General features: G+C 31.1%; 4 non-coding genes across 4 annotated transcripts; 3 read left to right on the plus strand and 1 right to left on the minus strand.

Moving 5' to 3' along the window:
* Window positions 1-7,123: 7,123 nt before the first annotated feature.
* Window positions 7,124-7,195, minus strand: Trnap-ugg (transfer RNA proline (anticodon UGG)). Its single transcript has one exon. It is a non-coding gene; the product is annotated as a tRNA-Pro (tRNA).
* Window positions 7,196-10,081: 2,886 nt separating this feature from the next.
* On the plus strand, window positions 10,082-10,153 carry Trnap-ugg (transfer RNA proline (anticodon UGG)). The gene has a single exon. It is a non-coding gene; the product is annotated as a tRNA-Pro (tRNA).
* Window positions 10,154-12,471: 2,318 nt separating this feature from the next.
* On the plus strand, window positions 12,472-12,543 carry Trnap-ugg (transfer RNA proline (anticodon UGG)). Its single transcript has one exon. It is a non-coding gene; the product is annotated as a tRNA-Pro (tRNA).
* A 4,941-nt stretch (window positions 12,544-17,484) lies between these two features.
* Window positions 17,485-17,556, plus strand: Trnap-ugg (transfer RNA proline (anticodon UGG)). The gene has a single exon. It is a non-coding gene; the product is annotated as a tRNA-Pro (tRNA).
* Window positions 17,557-21,469: the final 3,913 nt, after the last annotated feature.

The raw sequence follows: 21,469 nt of genomic DNA on the forward strand, positions 1-21,469 counted from the left end.
CACGTATCAGTTGTAGTCAACAGTGTCTTTGAAACCAAACCATGTCTAACTGTCTGTGGAACGTTGTACGGAGCAAGTGAGCCAGGCAAGTTGAGTGTTTTTGATACAATACTAATGCTTACTTACGAAAAATCAAAACTGACTACCATAAACGCTTAATTAAAACCTATTTGTTAGATATAGTTTTGAAAGTGGGGGCTTATTAAACGAATTAAAATTGTTTATTAGATGCAAAAATTCGAAACAAAATTAAAACCGAAAGGAAACTTTTCCCCTTAAAACGTTTAAATGTTTTTTGAATTAAAAATATGCGAACGAGGAATTAAACTCAGGCAAGCTGCCATAGAGGATTTTTTTGTTAGACATCGTTTGAACTTGCCTTTATATTACATTTCTTGTTTATTGTTCAACAGTTGAACTGGAAAAAATAGTATAACTTTTAATGTTTAATCCATTTGGTTGGAACGGCAGACCTCAAATGAAAAGTCACAGCTTTTTACCAAACCAGAAGCTATCAAATATTATTTCAAACAATATAAGTTGTTTTTTATTTTGCTTTCTCGATATTACGTTTAGATAGATACGTGCTCATTGGCAATCATCGCGATGCTTGGACATATGGTGCATCAGATCCATCAAGCGGTACAGCTACCATGATGGAGATAGTAAAAGCCTTAGGAAAATACAAGAAGGCAAAAGGTATGACTGAAACCACTATCAATGCCAAGACATAATCAAGTAATTTCTTACATCCATAGCTGTCTCTATCCCTGAACGTTTAATATTAAAAACTAGTCGTTAAGCCGTGGAAAAATAGACGGGGTCGTCCGTCTTTAAATTGCACGCTATGTCGTGTGTCCGTTGTGCATCATTTTTTTGCGGACAGACCGACAAAATACGGCTATGATTATAGAGAAGTTGATCATGAATAGAAAAGATGAAATTACATTGATCAAACAGGTATTCTAATTTAATCACATCTCTTTTTAACGCGATCGATGTAACAACAAAACCGAGGTGTTTTAACACTGTAAGACGGGTGAATAAATAAAGTGTCCTACCTTCAGGAAAATAACATTTAGGATGGAGACCACAACGAAGTATTATGATCTGTAGCTGGGGTGGAGAAGAAATTGGGACATTAGGATCAACTGAATGGGCTTATGTAAGACAGTTTGTGGTTTAAAAGGAAGTATAGTTTAGACACAAGTGCCTAACAACCCGACTCTATATTTTCACGCAGCACTGGATTACTAATAATGTTTTTTCTTTATATTATTCAACACTATCTTGTTTCTGTAATCGTTATATTTTTTATAGGAAAATCACAAATTCCTTACAGAAAAAGTTGTTCTATATTTAAATGTTGACTTAGCTGTTCAAGGTATGCATACAGTTGCATTTCATACTGTTGCATTTCTAGTTGATCAATTTTTGTTTGTTTTTATCGTTTTTACTATTTTTACTGTTTTTACTGCTTTTTTCCATTTTTATTCTCAGACAGGACGGACATTGATAGCAGTTTTTTTGTATTTATGTATATATTTGCAAATTACTGAAGTCCTCATCCTGTATAAATATTTTTAAATAAATAAATAAATAAATAAATAAATAAATAAATAAATAAATAAATAAATAAATAAATAAATAAATAAATAAATAAATAAATAAATAAATAAATAAATAAATAAATAAATAAATAAATAAATAAATAAATAAATAAATAAATAAATAAATAAATAAATAAATAAATAAATAAATAAATAAATAAATAAATAAATAAATAAATAAATAAATAAATAAATAAATAAATAAATAAATAAATAAATAAATAAATAAATAAATAAATAAATAAATAAATAAATAAATAAATAAATAAATAAATAAATAAATAAATAAATAAATAAATACGTATTACTTAAGAAAATAAAAGCACTGACAACAACAAAAACAACAGAACAATAACATCGCCAACAGCAACGACAACAACACATTTTGAAGAAAATACGACAAAAATGAAAAGCTCACTGTTGTCGATTTGAGCCATAATGTTTCCAAGTGAAAACGTTTTGGTGGCCAAATCATATCGTTTTTAAAATTTCTTTTTAAAGTACATCTGACAAGAGTTATAAAACAGTTTATGTATTTTCATGTAAATGAATTTATTGTTAAATATAAAAATTGTAAAATAAAAAAATTGTTTATAGGAAATTTTACATTTCGACTAAAAGCACAAGATATGGTGGCAGAAGCTATTAGGGAAGAAGCGAAATACGTAAGAAAAATATATGTTTCGATAATTTCGATATAACTTATTTTTGCCTACCAATTCGATCTTGAAAGGCCATGTCCAAGTCTAGAACAATACTCTGTAAACTAACTCTCTGGAGTATAATTATTTCTCCATTTAACCAAGAATATAACTTTTCATGAGATAAAGTGATGTATCTTCATATAACGTTCGTGATTCTGTTGAAAAGTGTACGCAAAAAATTTAATATGTAGATTCCTGCGCCTGATAAAGAAAACAAAACATTATACGATGATTGGCTGATGAAATCTGCCATCTTGAATAATACTCACGTGGATAAACTGGAGAAACCATCGTATGTTTTAATGTCACGCTGTTTTAATCAATCAGTTGCCTTCAAAATGTTTTATTGAATTAAATAGTGCATGTTACATAGTAAAAATTAGAATTACAATATCGATCATATCTTGTTTGTTTTTATTTTAAGGGTCACCCCTCTGGCATTTGGAAGTGATTACACAACACTTTGGTTCACCTACGGAATACCATCAGCAGATTTTCGCTACACATTTAATTCGGTAAGGATTTTTTGAGTTTAGCATATAAAATAAACATTTCAAAGATCCTCTAATTGCTAGACTTTGAACTAAACCACGCTGTTTCGTCGCCCTATTTGTGTTTCTTTACGCCGACCACAAAAAAAGTTAATGCTAACGCAACGTAAAAAAGGGCTTGGCGTAAGAGAATATGATATTGCAGTTTACATTTGAAAAAAGAACGATGTAAGACCGAAGTGGTGGAGGAAGCAACAGCGTTTTGTTTTTACAGGAGGAACGGTTGAGTATCTTAACAAAACTTGTGATACAAATAAATAATGAGAACATGCTTTACAGACATTTTTTTAGCACTACAATTAAAGTAGGTTTCGTTGGCAACCGTAGTTGAAAATAACATTTGCTTTTCATATTCCTTCATTACAAACATAAATAAACCATTTACTATGCACGGATTCATGACTATTTTTAGCTCAATTTCGTATCATTTTTAGCTTGATTTTCCAACACTACAGCACAGTCCTACATACCACACATTGTACGACAGCTTTGGATGGATGAAAAAATTTATTGACCCGAAATTCCACTACCATTTGACAGTTGGCAAAATGTGGATGGCTTCCGCTTTAAAGGTAGCCAACGCAGACATTATCCCTTACGATTTAACTGCATATACGCAGCAGATAAAGATCTACTTGGATGAGTTTGAAGTAAAGTGTATTGGTGTGCTGGCAAAGAACGGCATATCTTTAGGTATGAGTTATTATTTAAGGACTCGAATCTAATAATCTCATTTTTTAAGTGGTGTATGTAAAGTCCAATGTTATAAACTTCAACTTCTGCTGTGCCATCTCTAAAAGAAGAGGATGCTATCTTTAGCTAGACAATAGTTTGATGGTAGCTTCCATCTGAGATTCATTTTTCGGCAACAAAAGTGTCATTTTAAGATATGACCACACTCTCAATAATGTTTTCTACATTTTTGTTATTCTAGACTTTTCTTAAAGAAAGATTAGATGCTTTACTTTCGAAAACGAAGATGTTCCACCAACACATAAAAAATGGAGAAAATTTAAGGTAATTGAGCACTTTTGCTTACTAAGAATAGGTCAGGTTTAGTTTGCCTTTCAGAAAAAGACGTACACAAGTAACTGTGACCTGCCGTTAAACGCGCTTAATAAGAGTCGCAAACTGTGGCACACATTTAGGTGGACCGTTTTAGTACAGGTATGCAGTATGTCGTAAATCAAGTGAAAAAAGGGACACAACAGTGTTTTGGGTGTAATATATTTTTCAAAAAATAACTTTACTGTAACTTTAGGGGAAATAAAAACACAGTAACCTGTTGTTACCCAGTCATAGGCTATTATTTATCAATATTTTTTGTGAGAATAAGTTTCCGTGAAAGTTTAAAAATCAATCGCTACACCAGGTTTAAGCGTTTAGTACAGGTAAACCATGTCGCACATGCGTACAGACGTAATAACCTTTTTAAAAAATGCTTTATCAGCATCAGTTTAAATAACTAAACTGCATTTTGCTACTTTCACCTTTTAGCCAGAGGTAAAGAGCTAGCTGGATAGCAACAACCCTAACATGAAAATAAATAATGTTGGCTAGGATAAAAAGCTCTTTACCAAACTGAACAAAAACCATAAATGCAAAAAATAAAGCCAACTATAGCTAGCTAGCTGGCTTTAGGATTCTCCCTCAAAATCAGCGTTTGTAGCCAAAATCTTAAAATGGGTGGTTTAAGAGTTTTTATGTGGTTAAAAAACGAGACAATGTATTTTGTCTGAACAATTGAAAACATACTGAAAACGAATATTACAAAAACCAAAAGTGAATTTGTTTTTAAATAGGTGGCGTACAGCTTTTATTTCTTCAATGTTTCCCCAATTTTATAGTAACTAAGAGAGTTATTATTTTAGTATGTAATTGTAGTTTTATGTTTATATTTACGCCGAAATGATGTACCTAATACAATTTTACCCGTAAAATAAAATTGCTGGGAGATTTTTTTCTTTCTTAAAAAAAAATTAAACTTGAAAAGAAGCTGTGAAGACGTTCCGCACGGATGTGAGACATGTTCTACATCGTGTTGCTGTCAATTATCTTTTGAACTTACTGGCAAATTAAAAATATTGGGCGACTTTTTTTGCTATGATTGTGGCCTGTGTTTTTATTTCAGCTATTGTTCTCGAGCAAAGAGGATTTCCGTCCAACATAACGCAACACCACAAACGTTTTTACCGATATTTGACACATTCTCTACCTCTTTTTAATTTATGTAACTAGATTTCTCCACGGGTTTTAACAACTCGCCTCCACTCTATTAATAAAATTTGTATTCAAAATGGTACCCAAATTTCTACCCTGTGCTAGGCTTACACGAAATAACGATGTATGAACGAAATAAAGATGAAGGTCCAAAACCTGAAGAACCCGTAGATTTTTTACTGCCTTAGGACTAGGAAATAATAATTTCCTCTCTCTATGTCAGAAAAAGTAGATGTGTCGCAATCCCTGAAAAAATACTCGCAGGATTTAATAATTTTTTTATTTTTGTTTGTCTTTATACTACTAATAAGAAATTGTTACACAATAAATTTTTTTTCAGCTGTAACAAACGTCGTGCTATTAATGACAAGCTGATGAAATTTGAACAAAATTTTCTTGTCGAAAATATCTTATCATCAGAAAAGGCTCCCAGAGCAAGGTAAAGGTTTTGTCGTACTTTTTTCGTCATATATTTTAAATTATATTATTAATTATATTATATACTTTTAGTTTTCTGGATCTATAAGACACGATTCTGTTTTGTGCATTCATATTTACTTTTCCTATTTAAATATCTTTTTGGAGAATAAAAAAGTGTTTGCTATACATTTTATGGACGCCGAAAAAACCCGCTAAAAAAACAATTGTACAAGTGAAGGAAATTACGGCCAAGGCAAAAACAATAAGTTATTATTATTTTTCTTTCCTTAGACATGTTGTGTACTCAAAAACATATTATAAGATACATAACACAAAGTTTCCAGGAATCACCGAGGCAATATATTTCGCATCAAATGATCCGACGAAAAATTGGGACGAAGTTCGACGTCAAATCACATTGGTTGTATGGTGTTTCGACACAGCTAACAGGTCTCTGAATTTAGATGAGTTGACTCTTAGCTAGCAGATTACTTAGGGAATCATATCTATGAAATAATTCGTGATATAATGCAATTAAAGTTATGTCAGAACATAACCCTTGATCTTTTAAGAAAAAAGTAGAAACAAAATTATTAATTAAACTTATAGACATATTTTTACAATATTTTAAGATGCACACTCTTATATAGACCTTTTCGTAATCATCAATATTTTTTACTATATTTAATATATATATATTTAATATTATTTCAACTCTCTTTCTTTTTGCCTTAAAAACGAAGCTTGGTTACTATACACTTTCACCAGCAACAAGTAATAAAATAGATGTGATTTTTTTTCTGAGACCTCTTAGATGAGGGATAGAAGTGTTGTAAGCACACACCTTCTGAGATTATTAATGAAATTAAAAGAGTTAACAATAACTGATAGCGAAGTTATAAAATTAATATTAGTTATGATGTTTAAAAATACAGCTGTTTTTCGTTCTGCATTCACAGAAACAGGTTTTTTCTAAATAAGATTTTTGTCTGTCTCCAATCACTGATTGCGTACTTTAAAATCAAGAAGAATTTTTAACATTGCAAAGAATGTTGGAAAATAATGCATAACTCCACCCCACCCCTTGCGCTCCTTAGAATCCCCTGGATAATTGATTTGTTATACAATCATACAGTGTCCAAAAGTTGTCATGGTGTTTTCCTTTATATGTGTCCATCAGTTTTTTTGATAATTTGTATAAAGTTGTTTAACTCACATTTTATTGTAAGTCCTTTACCTTCTGGTAATTGGGCAATTTGAAAGACTTTTTAATATTTTAAAGACATTAACCATTGTTGGAACTTATTCCAAGTTATTTATTCAATAATTTAATCTCAGGGCACTCCAAAAAAAGTAATATCCGCAACTCGCATGAAATAAATGTATAACATGATCAGCTGAAATATTACTTTGTTTTTTAGTAAGTTAGTTAGAGAACCTTTTTTAAACAATCCACCTTTAAATCTTAACAATCTTGCTTTGAAATAATCTTACATACATTTTTTATAACAATACCCTAGAAAAATACTAAAGACTAGTCGGTGGCTCGTGGAAAAATCCCCGGGTTCGCCCATCAATGGTCTATACAAATAATATATGTTATAATGAAAAGACCTTTGGGCTTAACCGGGATTTGAACCCGGGGCCTCTCGCACCCAAAGCGAGAATCATACCACTAGACCATTGAGCCACACTGTCTAGATGTTACTAATGGTACTTCAACAAAAATATTTACTCATAATCGGTATTAACATTTTCATAAATCATACAGAAATTTTCGAATATAGTCAACTGCCTCAGGATTTTCATTTACGATGAATTTGTGTATATATATTTTCACTAGGATTTGTTCGATCAGGTAAACTGATAAAGCCAAACATGTGGGTCAAATCTGGTGATCGAGAGGGACTTAAATATACCACTTTACTTACCATATAATTGCTCAAATCTCACTCCTAAGAGTTGAAGTCTAAAGAAAAAATTTATTTGCTTTAAACCAATCAAATTAATTTACTCAGTTTGGTGTTAGTAGTTTCAGACAGGACGTTCAATCTTTATAAGTTTATCAGCAAATGAAATTGAATTTACGACTCTAAATGTATTATTGGTGTAAATAAAAACAATAGTGATCTTAAAATTGACCCTTTGAGGTACTTCACATGTTAATAATCTGTATTAAATATTCCTTTATCATAAGAAATAAATACTTTTCTTCCAAAGGTAATTCTTAAACCATTAAAAGTTATCGTTACTTACTCAGCTACCTTCAGGTATTTCTTATGTCATAATATTTTTTCTGATAGAATCACATGGTTGACTGTATTAAATGCCTTGCTGAGATCAATAAAGACCCCACTTGTAAAGTTATTGTCATCAAAGGCTTGAAGTATCTCTTGACTCGACTGAATGATTGCGTGATCAGTTAAAATGACCTGCTTGTAAACCAAATTGCTTAGTTATCATACAAATAATTTTTGCTCATAAAATAATATGCTCTGTTGTACACAATTCTATCTAAAATCTTCGAGAAGTAGGGGAGTATTGAAATTGGTATGTAATTAGATACTTTATAAACATATCCCGCTTTAAAGACTGGAACAACTCTAGCATTTTTCACTTTTTAGGAACAATACCTGTAATTAGAGATGAATTTAATATATGCAGTGGTGGAGATTTTAGATAAGTGAAACAGCCTTTTAAGACAGTACTGCTGATTAAATCAAAACCAGGACTTTTGTTGATTTGCAGAAAAGGAAATTCTGCCTCTAATTCCTCCTCACTTAGCTGTTTTTTTCTCCATTTCATTATCGAGATATGACAAATACGATTTGAAAGATATTGCACCATGACCTACTTTAGTGAAAAAATTGTTAAATTGTTTAGCTATTAAAAATGGATTCACAACCTCATTTTTGTCGTTTACAGGTTTTGAAGAGTTATTACTTCTAAGTTTTATTTTACCAATCACTTCTTTGATTATATTCCATGTCTAATGCAGCATTCATTATGGATTTGTTCACTAAAATAAAAAATTTTTCAAGGGTATTAATCGCCAGCAATAGAAGCTAGTAATCAACTGACGATCTCTTCTTTTAGTTAGCCCAACGAGTTATTAAATTAAGCAACATGTGATAACTTTACCAAGTGTTAGCCATCGTGCTTTAATATATCAAAGTTTGGTAACAAGTTCAATGTTGAAGTTACAAGTATCGACAAAAACGCAAATATTTGTAAACGTACGATCGTATAATCAATAAAACGTCACATGTAAAGGATTATCACAACCCTAGCACTTTGCTAATTACATTCCTTCTAATACAGAGCATTGTGCATGATTTCCACGTGTGCATATGATCAATCTAATTTGTGTTCAATTAGATTTAATACTTTCTCTTAGGTATCGCCCCAACTGTCTGACTTGCCTTCTTCCCACCCATATATACGTAAATTGTTTCGTTTTTGTCTATCTTATTTTTTTCTCAATCAAATTGTTTTTTACGATTCAGCTTTCATTTTTTTTTTGAAATTTTCTTCTTCATATTTTGTGTCACTGTCACGCTTTCCACTATATCTTTGTTCGTTAAAATAACCTGTTTTTGATTTTAAAACATCATGCTGAAATTATCACGTACCATTTTCAAAAAATTATATTGACTTTGTTATATTCCATTATGCTTTTTTGTTTCCATTTGCCTGAATTTTTAATTCATGATAAATTTCTAACCTTATTATATTTTTAATTATACATATAATTGTAATAAATAGTAATTAGAAAGGTAAATATAACATGGGTAAAATATTCCCAAATGAATAATTACAATTTATCATAGAAATAACAATTATTATAGATATCAGAATTCTCATTATAGAACGACAAGCTCTACTTATTTTCTGAAAAAAAAATTTATGACCTGACGTGACAACACTTAGATCATTGATGTGTTAGGTTTTTTGACAAACTTAACATTTCTAGATGTTCAAGACGCCCTTAACTGTCAAAAGTCAGTAAATTTTTCCAAATTAAGTAGCATTTTCTTTATTATACTTAAATTGGCAAACTAAGTTTGAAAACAAATCTTGGAAACACCTTAGACTTAAAAAAAGATGACAAGCTAATTTGTGAAATAAGTTGATCAGTCTGCGTTCCGCGTAATTGTAAATGCAAAAAAATTACATTTTTTTTTACTGTACAAGATTCAGATTTTTCAAAATGAACTTCTTAAACACATCTACTGATAAATATATCAGAATATTTATTCTTAGGTAAAAAGTTAATTATATTAAAATTGGTAGCAATACAATATATCCGATTAAAGAGCCCCACGGGGGCAATATAGTCCAATTTATATTCAACAGCAATAAAGCTATCAAAATTAGTGGAAGCACAACTAAAATTTTCTTTTCCCGGAAACTGAAACAGAAAATATTTTAGAACTAATAAAGCCATATGTTGAAAGTCAAGCATTTGGGTGGGTGATCATTTCTGAATGTGTTTCTGCATGATATTTGAAACAGCAAATGCCTATTGTGAGTAAATGTTTTTGTTTAAGTAATATCAGCAACTTCTATATAGTGTGGCTCAATGGTCTAGTGGTATGATTCTCGCTTTGGGTGCGAGAGGCCCCGGGTTCAAATCCCGGTTGAGCCCGAATATATTTTCATATGATTAAATCTAATTTGTAAAATGACACATAAAATAAGTGGCGTATCATTATCAGAAAAATATCCCCAACATAAGAGAAGAGACGTGAATACAATATATCACAATAATATCATAAAATCAAGCTTGCAGCAGTCTGGGTAGTGAAAGAACAATAAAAAAAGTAAATAATTTCGAATGTTATCAAAACAAAACTTTTGATAAGAAAGCTCTTGTATTTGTAAACAAACGTTTTTTTTCTCTCCAATTTTTTATATTTGTTTATGACATGCGAATCTAATCTTACTGTCTGCAATTTTGTGACGACGACCACGATGTGTAAAGTGTTCTGCATTTTGTAAGCTTGAATATTTGAAAGAAATAACCTACCACAAACTGTTTTAATTTATTATGTAATAGTCGTGCTAAATTAACTTTTATCACATAGTTGAGTTCTTCCCGTATTTTGATTGGCTAATCTATACGAAATATATGCTATATTTTTGTTTTCTACCGATAAAAGATATTTATTTCTATAATCCAAAGACCTTATACTTTTCCTCTCAGTGGCTATAGAATGCAAAAAGCTATTATTTCTCTGATTCGCTATAGCATGCAAAAAGCTATTTTTTCTCTGATTAGTTACTAGTTTGTTCATTGTTGTCCCTGAAAAACAAGAAATTTTTAGATAATTTATTCCATCATTGTCTCATATAAAAAGAGTAATTTTATGATATCAACAACATTTAATCATAAATATTTACTATTTTTCTTTTCTTTTTTATATTGTCATTAGAAGTTTTTCTGTGAATTTAGATGAGCAAGCTTAAACTTATAGCACATTAAAGGAGTTTTTTTTGAATTTAATTATCTGTTTTGTTATGTTCGGAAGATAATTTAAAAGCCTCTTTGTGTTTGTGTTCTTCTTAAGATATTTTAACCATTAGCGAATTTGTAAACGTATTTTGCAAATGATTATTTAAACGCATGATCCAGCTCTTTATGTTCTTTCAAAGGTTTAAGACAGACAAACAATTACTTCGGTACGTCGTAAAGTTGCTAAATACATTTTAAATTGTTTCTTAAAGCCCTGTTACTTTTTAATTTATCCAAAAGAAATACTAAACTTCCAATTAGCCAAAAAGACACATACATTTGCGAGTTCAGAAGACTCTTTGGAAAAAATTTGCAGTTTCTGTCTCCCAACACCATGCACTCTCTCAAACATTCTCAAAATTATCCTTCACAGACAAGAAAACATTCTTAATTTCGTTGACCTGCAAAGAGAAAGAAAAGTACTGTTTAGGCTATCAACTTGAATTGGTTGGTTATTGTTTCTCCGCAGCTTAGTATTTCTTAGCCTGGATTAAAACTATTGCATTTAATTTCGATCCACATTTTAATATCCCCCCCCCCCCCTCGGCTTCCCTAAAATGTCAAAAAAATTTAAACCATTGCTGAAAAAATTGACAGAAACGAATATCGTTCTTAGATTTTTCTAACTTTAGGAGAAAAGTCTATTTGAAGTGGGCGTCTTAAAAGGGAGCGTTTATTAAAGTTTCCTAATATGTCTTTATTTCAATAAATATCGTATTACAAGAAAAATAATTTACGTTACACCAAGCCCGTCATTGTCGTTGTCGTCCATTATGTCAAATTCAAAACTGAAAGACTTTTGAAATATGCCTTAACTTTCGAGATAATCGCAGAAGAATCTCCTATCTAGGGAATTGACACCAACAATACACGCCAATTACGTTACGGAGCTCACAGTTATACTGCCCCTATCATTTTTATGTTGACATAGATTTTAATATAAAATGTGGCTCCAAAATATTGATGAAATACAACAAAAAAATACATTTTTAAATTTAGTTATGAGAATGAGATATTTCAAGGCTATATTTGAATTGTTTTATAAGGAAAACCCTATAAACTCTTCTGAAAACCACCAAGACGCTTTATTACATGTGTGTTAATTATCACCATCCTCAGAAGAAATTCTCGAAACTGCCCGACGAATTCATAAAATTGTTTTTGAAGTTGGTCAGTGAAGTACTTAAACGTTTTGCCAAATTTTAAAATGCTTTGCAATCCTGTATTTACCAGCCGTTGTAAGAACACCTGAAGATGACATCCCAAAGTAGGACTTTTCCTAACACTTCTTTATACAAAATAGCGTAGTATATGCTGAAGAAAATTTGAAATTTAAGCAGCTGGGTGGGTGATCATTTTTGAATGTATTTCTGTATGATATTTAAAACAGCAAATGCCCATTGTGGGTAAATGTTTTTGTTCAAGTAACATCAGTAAACCCTATAGAGCGTGGCTCAATGGTCTAGTGGTATGATTCTCGCTTTGGGTGCGAGAGGCCCCGGGTTCAAATCCCGGTTGAGCCCAAATACATTTTCATTGAAGATTATTTTTCTGATAATAATAAGCCATTCTTATCAGAAAAAATATGTCCAATGTGGCTAAGACAAGAGACGCAAATACAATATCTCATATTTTTCAGGAGTCTGGATAGTGAGAGAAAAAGCAAAGAATGTTTAACAGAAGATATCCAATTTTTGAAAACAATTTCGAATGTTAAACACTTTTGAAAACAAAACTCTTGCACATGGAAACAACGATTTTTCCCCAAATTTCATCTTTTTTACTCTGACATGGAAATGTATTCTTATTGTACATAATTGTTTGACGATCACAATGCGTAAACTGTGGCGATATCTGTGCTTGCATGACCTTCGTAGCTCAGATGGGAGCTTTAAATGCACTAGGACCGCCTTTTGCAAGACCCTCTTGGAAGGCAACACCAATAGGAACTGAAGATGCTATCCTGGGTAAAAATTTTCAATAAAAATAATAATAATAAAAGTAAAATGTTCTGTATTTGATAAACTGGATTTTAAACCACCTATTCGAACTAAATTTATTATGCAATAGTCACGGTAAATTAACTTTTATCAGACAGTTTTGTTTGCATTTTGATTAGCTAAAATTTATCTATGTTCACCTTCTTACTTCTATATTGGGAAAAGAACTTAAATTTTCTGTGGAGCGTTTAAACTAAAATACGTCTGACTTACACCTTTACTTTTAGCTCTAAAAAACATATTACACAAGACCTGATGACGCAAATAGACGTAGTAAAGTCGAGACAATCGCAAAAGGTAATCCTATATAAGTGATGCGTACCAACGATACGCGCCTGCTACGTTACAGAACTCACTGTTATACTACCCTTTCCACTTTTTTGTTAACATATTATAATATATTATAATGGATGAATTAATATTGATAAAATATTACAAAAATATATTTTTGAATTTTTGATATAAGTATGGGATTTTTCAGGCGAATAATTAAAATGTTTTATAAGGAACCTCTATAAAACCACCAAGACAGTTTATCACGTGTGTTGATTATCAGCATGCTTAGAGATAATTCTCAAATCTGCCCGACGAATTCTCTAAAATTGGTTTTGAAGTTGGTTGGTGGAATACTTGAATACAAGTATTTCCAAAATATATCTAGCGTCTGTTAGACATTCATGCATTTTTATAAATTTTGATCAAAATTTATCGTTTTCTAGGCTTATTATTTTTTTTAATTATATGTATAATTGCAATATATAGTAATTAAACATGGGCATGTCACATGTGTTAAACTTCCTAGGCAAATAATTGCAATTAATCGAAGAAATAACAGATATGACGCGATGTTGTTGTAAGGTTCAGAAAAATTTCCAGATGTTCAGAAGCCGGTAACTCTCGAACGTCAGTTAATTTTTCCAAAATAAGTAGCATTGTTGTTATTGTTCTTGGCAAACTTCGTTTGAAAATAAGTCTTGGGAACACCTTAAAATTTAAAAAATGATGATAAACGAGTCTGTGAAACGAATTTACCAGTCTGCAGTTATAATTAAATACAAAAAAAGTTACACGATTTATTTTTTACTACTCCAGATTCTGATTTCTCTAAATGAACATTTTTAATAAAATGCTCATTGTAAATAAATATTTTTGTTTAGGTAACATCAAGAACACCTATAGAGTGGCTAAGAGAAGAGACATAAATACAATTTCCGTTCTATTTTAAAAGTAGCGGTATTATAAAACTACAAATATCGGAGATAATTGTTATACATCGGTTTTTAGAGCACATCTAAAAACATCAGTACAGTACAGTTAGTCTCAATATATCTAACTCGTACGATGCTCCTAATTTACAAAAGCATATATAATATCTGGGCTAAGAATCCAACTGTTTTCAGCTTGGCAACCATTTTTTCAGTTAAAAACACTTTATGAATAAAACGACGCCTACCAACGATTCTTGCGGTATATCTAATGAGTACCTGACTTCCAGATTATATTTCTGAAAATAAATCTTTACCTTTAAGAATAATGAAAAGTTAGGTAGCTAGAGCTACTTTGTAACTTGGTGATCATTTCTAAAAATCATAGTTGTATGATATTTAAAACAGCAAATGCCTATTGTGAGTAAATATTTTTGTTCAAGTAACATCAGTTACTTCTATATAGCGTGGCTCATTGGTCTAGTGGTATGATTCTCGCTTTGGGTGCGAGATGCCCCGGTTGAGCCCCTTCATATTTTCCAAAGATCAGGTCACATTAGTATAATAGGTAACACACATATATAAAATTGTCTGGCTAAACAATGATGTAAATGTGGTGACGAATACTTTAAGAGCAAAAACAATCGTGGGCTAAAATGTTCGCGTTTTTTGTGTTTTTGTTTTTGAAATTTCCGACAAAAGTAAATCCAACGAATATTTTAAAATAAGTAAAACGCGCAAGTTTTTAACGCGAAAATAAGGCTTTATATCCAAACACGAAAGTCTTTTCACCTAAAAGGAAATGAAAATGAAGATAAAAAAGACTGACTTAAAGGCTAAAGAAGTCAGATCTATCTATTATCTCAAAAATTTATCGTAAATGTCAGAAATGTATTGTAAATGTCCCGCTAAAATGACTAAACTTTAGCGGGGACACTTGAGCTAAATGTTGGTGATGATAATGTTGTGGATGATGTTAGAGTTGGGTGACAATACTATTGGAAGTAACACTATTGGATGAACTATAACAGATGATCACCTTTTGGAAGTCTGCGATGTCACATTAAAGGAGTTCCAATTGTTGTGTGAAGGCAGAACATCGAGAATGGGAATGCAATGACGGTGACTGACAATGAGACAGATTCTGAGTGAAAGGAAGTGGGAGGTGAACCAATTTTTAATTTTAATTTCCTCTTTTGTTTTAATATGTTTTGAAAAAATATCTTACGATCGTTTACAAAAGTTTTTTCCTGATGAATTAGTTTTTTAGGTGTTCGCGAAAATCAACACGCAAAGTATGCGACACATGTACGGTGTATAAGTAGCTAAAATTAACCAACGAAATTCAGAATGCGATGCAGTAAGCGACCTTAAGAAGAAGCAATTACATTTTTTTTGTTGACGCCGGTAACAAGAAAGTAAATATTTCAAAAACACCTATGACTTGTACATCTTTGGCTTCTAATTTGGTCTTTTTGCATTGAACCTTCCTCCCTTTATTTTACGTTCTACATTTTTTTGGTAAATAGTAGTACAGACTATTTGGGGGAATATAATTTGTGAGTCAAGTGCTCACTGTATATGCTGCAGGAATTGTTGGTAGACGTTGTTTTATTATTTTTAATCAATAGAAAAAAAGCACTTATACAAAACTAACAAAAAATCTTAATTGTATTCAAGATAAGAAAAACTAGCTATTACTATGAAAATTGGTACAGTAACTGGGAAGACAGAAAATTTATTGTTGCCGTCAAGTATAAGTTACAGTTTTGAATTGGACATGACTGTGTCCATAGTTGTAAGCGCTTCAAACCGGTTTGCGGCATAATTCTGAAACTTTCACAAGGACAAAATAAAAAAGTTTTGTGTGACTAATTTTGCTGTGGCAGGGTAAGAACAGTCTTTATTTTAGCAGATGTTTTATTTAACTTATTTTACAAAAAATATATATAACCCGAAATGCTGCAGCGCTGGAAGTACTTTAATAAATTTACGTCACATCGTGTATTGGCACTACAGCAATCCACTCATAGCTTACCAGCACTTAGGCGCTCAACCTGTCGTTCAACTAATTCTAGTTTTAAGTTTATAAGTTTTAATTATTCCTAAATGTATTGACAGAGGCAAAGTTATTTTTTGTTAATAAACTCTAATTTCTGATAGTAGTAACAACTCGGAGGGATCAGAAATAAGTGTTCTATAGTTACGTCCGCTCCACTGAATTAAGCGAGGAATTGGGATGATTAATGAAACTGACAAAGCCATACGTTGTCATCACAAGTTGACCAAGCCTGGTGGATCCAAACAATATTCAAAATCCAACTCAAAAATCATAAAAAGCTAGCTGGTTCAACAATTTACTTAATCATGATCTCACACAGACTTTGTTGTTTTTATACGTCTTAATTAACGCCAAGATAAACGCCATAACACATTTGGACTCAACTGGTATTTGAACCCGAATCCTCTTGCACCCAAAGCGAGAATCATACCACTAGGCCATACTCTCCTGCCGTTGCTGAAATTACTAGAACAAAAATATTTACTAACAATAGGCATTTGCCTTTTCAAATATCATAGAGAAATGATTTTTAGAAATGATCACGTACCCAGCCGCTTGAATTAAAGATATTATTAAAGACTTGTTTCTGCATAATTATATCTCCTTAGGTTTAATAAAAGTGTGAAAGATGTAAAAAATATATAAAAAGCAGGTCTCAAAGGCTTTTATAATTAGATTTTAACAACAGAAAATGTAAATTATATAATAATATTGCACAAAATATAATTAGCGGGTTACAGTCAATGACAGCAATTAAAAAAGAAAAATTATTATTGAGGCACACAAAAGATTTGTACATTTACTGGGTGTATAATAAACCGTATTCTTATATTACAGAGTTTTAAGGCATTTTGATTTGCTTCATTATTCAAAATTTTCTCCGACTTGTCTCATATCACGAAGACGGGATAGCCTAATAAAAAGATAACCTAGAAAATATTTTTCTGTTTAATATTTATGGTTGTTAAGATTAAAAAGTATAAAATGTGATTAATTCATGAATTTGTCGAGTCTAATTGAAATTAATGTTTAATTTTTTTGTCAAGTTGTTATAACAAGGGTTTCCTGACACTTCTTTTAATCAACTGGGTGGGTCATTTTTTCTAAAAATTATAGTTGGATGATTTTTGAAACAGCAAATGCCTATTGTGAGTAAATTTTTTTGTTCAAGTAACATCAGTAACTTTTATATAGCGTGGCTCAATGGTCTAGTGGTATGATTCTCGCTTTGGGTGCGAGAGGCCCCGGGTTCAAATTCCGGTTGAGCCCGCTCATATTTTCCAAATATCAGGTCATATTGGTATAATAGGTAACACACATATATAAAATTGTGTGGCTGAACAATCATGTAAAGGTGGTGGTGAATACTTTAAGAGCAAAAACAAGCGTGACTAAAACGTTCGCGTTTTTTGCGTTTTTGTTTTTAAATTTTACGCGAAAGGTAAATCCAATGATTATTTCAAAATAAGGTTTTTAAGCGAAAATAAGGCTTTTTTTCCAAACGCAAAAGTCTTTTCACCTAAAAAGAAATAAAAATAAAGATAAAAAAGACTGACTTAAGGGCAAAAGAAGTCAAAACAATCTTTCTCTTTTTTAATTCATCTATTACAATGATATTCTCCTTCTTTCCTTCTGCCATCGGTTTTCTGATAGCTCAATGTCCTGTGACGTTACATGATGTTGCAGCATTTTTCTTGCTTTTACCGGTGAAAATGTTATTAAACAATCGGTCAAAAGAATGCTTTTACTTACGTATCGTAAATGTCCCTGTTAACCTGGATAAATTTTTTGAACAACTTGATCTAATTGTTGATGACAGTGTCACTGGAATTTTTAACTCCCTTAAATAATGACTTTCCAGTCATAATAAACTAGTTTATAATGACTCCCCTCCCAGTTAAGATAAACTAGTTAATAATAACTCCCCAGTCATAATAAACTAGTGAATTGTTACCCCCTAGATTCAACATTTTCTAGGAAATAATAACTCCATAAGTTTATTTCGACTCCCTTATATTTCTTTTTTGATAGATCGGTAGAAAGTCGGTTTGGTTACTAAATATATATGACCAAAATTTTACCCGACTTTATCACACGACCAAGATCTCTCCCCGAAATTTTTGCTTTAACTAAAACATTAGTTAACAAATATTTTTTGCATCTTTTGACGTAAATTTGCACTTTGAACTGAAAATAATAAAGAGAGGGTAAAATGATTTGAAATATCTAGTTGAATTTAATAATTATCAAAGTTAATCGGCGAGAAGTGAGAAAACTTATTGTAAAAAGCACATGACTACAGAATATGAAGTACAGTACATAAGAATTTTTTCTCGAAATCCTAGCAAAGTTACAAATTAATACAAATAGAAAAGAATAAAGACACTGTAGTCGTAAGGTAAAGTTAAGATGTTTTTTTTATAAATGCTAAAAACGTCAAAAAATGATAGAAATAGTAGAAAACATAACAAAGGTTTTTTAGAATGAGGCTAAGATCAAAATGAAATAAAAATCTGTTGGAAATTTGTGATGCCTTTCATGAAAGAGTTGTTAAGTGTGTATTTTTAGTATAAAAGTAATATGAGAAAAATCCTTCAGTTTGCTTACTTTTAATGACATGAAAAAAGTTCTTTTTCTGATAAATAAAAGAGGTCAAGAAATATTGTAGAATACAAAAGCATGAAAACTAAAATAACGTCAAAGTGGATTAACCCTAAGAAAAAGTACATTCCATCTGGATAGTTTTTTTGTTTCAAGTATACTTTAATTTCACTAAGTGGCTTTGCCTTTGAACTTTTCCTTAAAAAATAAGGGAAGTGTTTATTAACTGGGGGAGTCATTATTCACTAGCTTATTTCTACTCTAGGGGAATTATCACTCTCTAGCTTATTTTAACCCCGGGAGTCATCTTCTACAGGAAGTTAAGATAATCTGCTACAACGGTACTGGGGTGGACCACATTCAAGTCGGATTATATGGGACGTGGCTTAAGCCTATTAAAGTTAGTTGGCTAGTAAAATCACTTGACCGTTTCAAAAGGAAAATCGATCATTGGCAGTGCATAGAAAACTTTTATTTTGATGTTAGTATGCTTGTGTGAGTGTAAATTTCACTGATTAATCCGTTACACAGAATAGACGTAATACTATTCGATGAACTATAACGGATGATCACATGTTGGAAGTCTGCGATGTCACGTTAAAAGAATTCGAATTGTTATTTGGAGGCAGCATATTTAGAGAATAGGAAAGCAATGACGATGACTGACAGTGAGACAGACTTTGGATGAAAGGAATCAACCAATATTTTATTTTTAAGTTCCCTTTCTTGTTTTAAGATGTTTTGAAAAAGACCTATGATCTTGTTGAGCGCCAAAGCTTTTTCCCCATAGTTTAGCTTTAGGTGGTCGGGAAAAATCTTTCAGCAGAATTTTTGCCTTAAATAAAAATTCTGTTTCAACACACGTGTATAAATAGGCACTAAAATTAACTAACGACATTCAGAAGAAGTACGGTAACCGAGGTTAAGAGGAAGCAATTTCATTTTTTTGTGTTTTTGCATGTTCATTTAAACTAAGAAAAGATGATTTTGACACTGCTAACAAAAAAATAAATATTACAAAAAAACTTATACTTGTACATATTTTAATATGCTCTTTTTGCATTGTACCTTCCTCTCTTTATTTTACGTTTTCGAAGTTTCTTATTAAATGCCTTATTGCTGCTATATTTTGTACCTTGTAGCTCTAGCTACCTAACTTTTTATTATTCTTAAAGGTAAAGATTTATTTTCAGAAATATAATCTGGAAGTCAGGTGCTCATTATACATACCGCAAGAATCGTTGGTAGGCGTCGTTTTATTCATAAAGTTTTTTAACTGAAAAAATGGCTGCCAAGCTGAAAACAGTTGGTTTCTTAGCCCAGATATTATATATGCTGTTGTAAATTAGGAGCATCGTACGAGTTAAATATATTGAGACTAACTGTACTGTACTGATGTTTTTAAATGTGCTCTAAAAACCGATGTGTAACAATTATCTCCGATATTTGTAGTTTTGTGTTACTGCTACTTTTAAAATAGAAAGGAAATTGTATTTATGTCTCTTCTCTCAGCCACTCTATAGGTGTTATTGATGTCTATTAAACAAAAATATTTATTTAAAATGAGCATTTTATTAAAAATGTTCATTTAGAGAAATCAGAATCTGGAGTACTAAAAAATAAATCGTGTAATTTTTTTTGTATTTAATTATAACTGCAGACTGGTCAATTCGTTTCACAGACTCGTTTATCATCATTTTTTAAATTTTAAGGTGTTCCCAAGACTTATTCTCACACAAAGTTTGCCAAGAACAATAACAACAATGCTACTTATTTTGGAAAAATTAACTGACGTTCGAGAGTTACCGGCCACTGAACATCTGGAAATTTTTCTGATCCTTACAATAACATCTCGTCATATCTGTTATTTCTTCGATTGATTGCAATTATTTGCCTAGGAATTTTTACACATGTGACATGCCCATGTTTAATTACTATATATTGTAATTATACATATAATTAAAAAAATAATAAGCTTAGAAGGCAATAAATTTTGATCAAAATTTATAAAAATGCATGAATGTCTAACAGACGCTAGATATATTTTGGAAATACTTGTATTCAAGTATTCCATCGACCAACTTCAAAACCAATTTTAGAGAATTCGTCGGGCAGCTTTGAGAATTATCTCTAAGCATGCTGATAATCAACACACGTGATAAACTGTCTTGGTGGTTTTTTAGAGGTTCCTTATAAAACATTTCAATTATTCGCCTGAAAAATCCCATACTTATATCAAAAATTCAAAAATATATTTTTGCAATATTTCATCAATATTAATTCATCCATTATAATATATTATAATATGTTAACAAAAAAGTGGAAAGGGTAGTATAACAGTGAGTTCTGTAACGTTGCAGGCGCGTATGGTTGGTATGCATCACTTATATAGGATTACCTTTTGCGATTGTCTCGACTTTATTACATCTATTTGCGTCATCAGGTCTTGTGTAATATGTTTTTTGGAGCTAAAAGTAAAGGTGTAAGTCAGACGTATTTTAGTTTAAACGCTCCACAAAAAATTTAAGTTCTTTTCCCAATGTAGAAGTAAGAAGGCGAACATAGATAAATTTTAGCTAAT

This window comes from Hydractinia symbiolongicarpus, chromosome 4 (assembly GCF_029227915.1).
Source record: "Hydractinia symbiolongicarpus strain clone_291-10 chromosome 4, HSymV2.1, whole genome shotgun sequence".
NCBI lineage: Eukaryota > Metazoa > Cnidaria > Hydrozoa > Anthoathecata > Hydractiniidae > Hydractinia > Hydractinia symbiolongicarpus.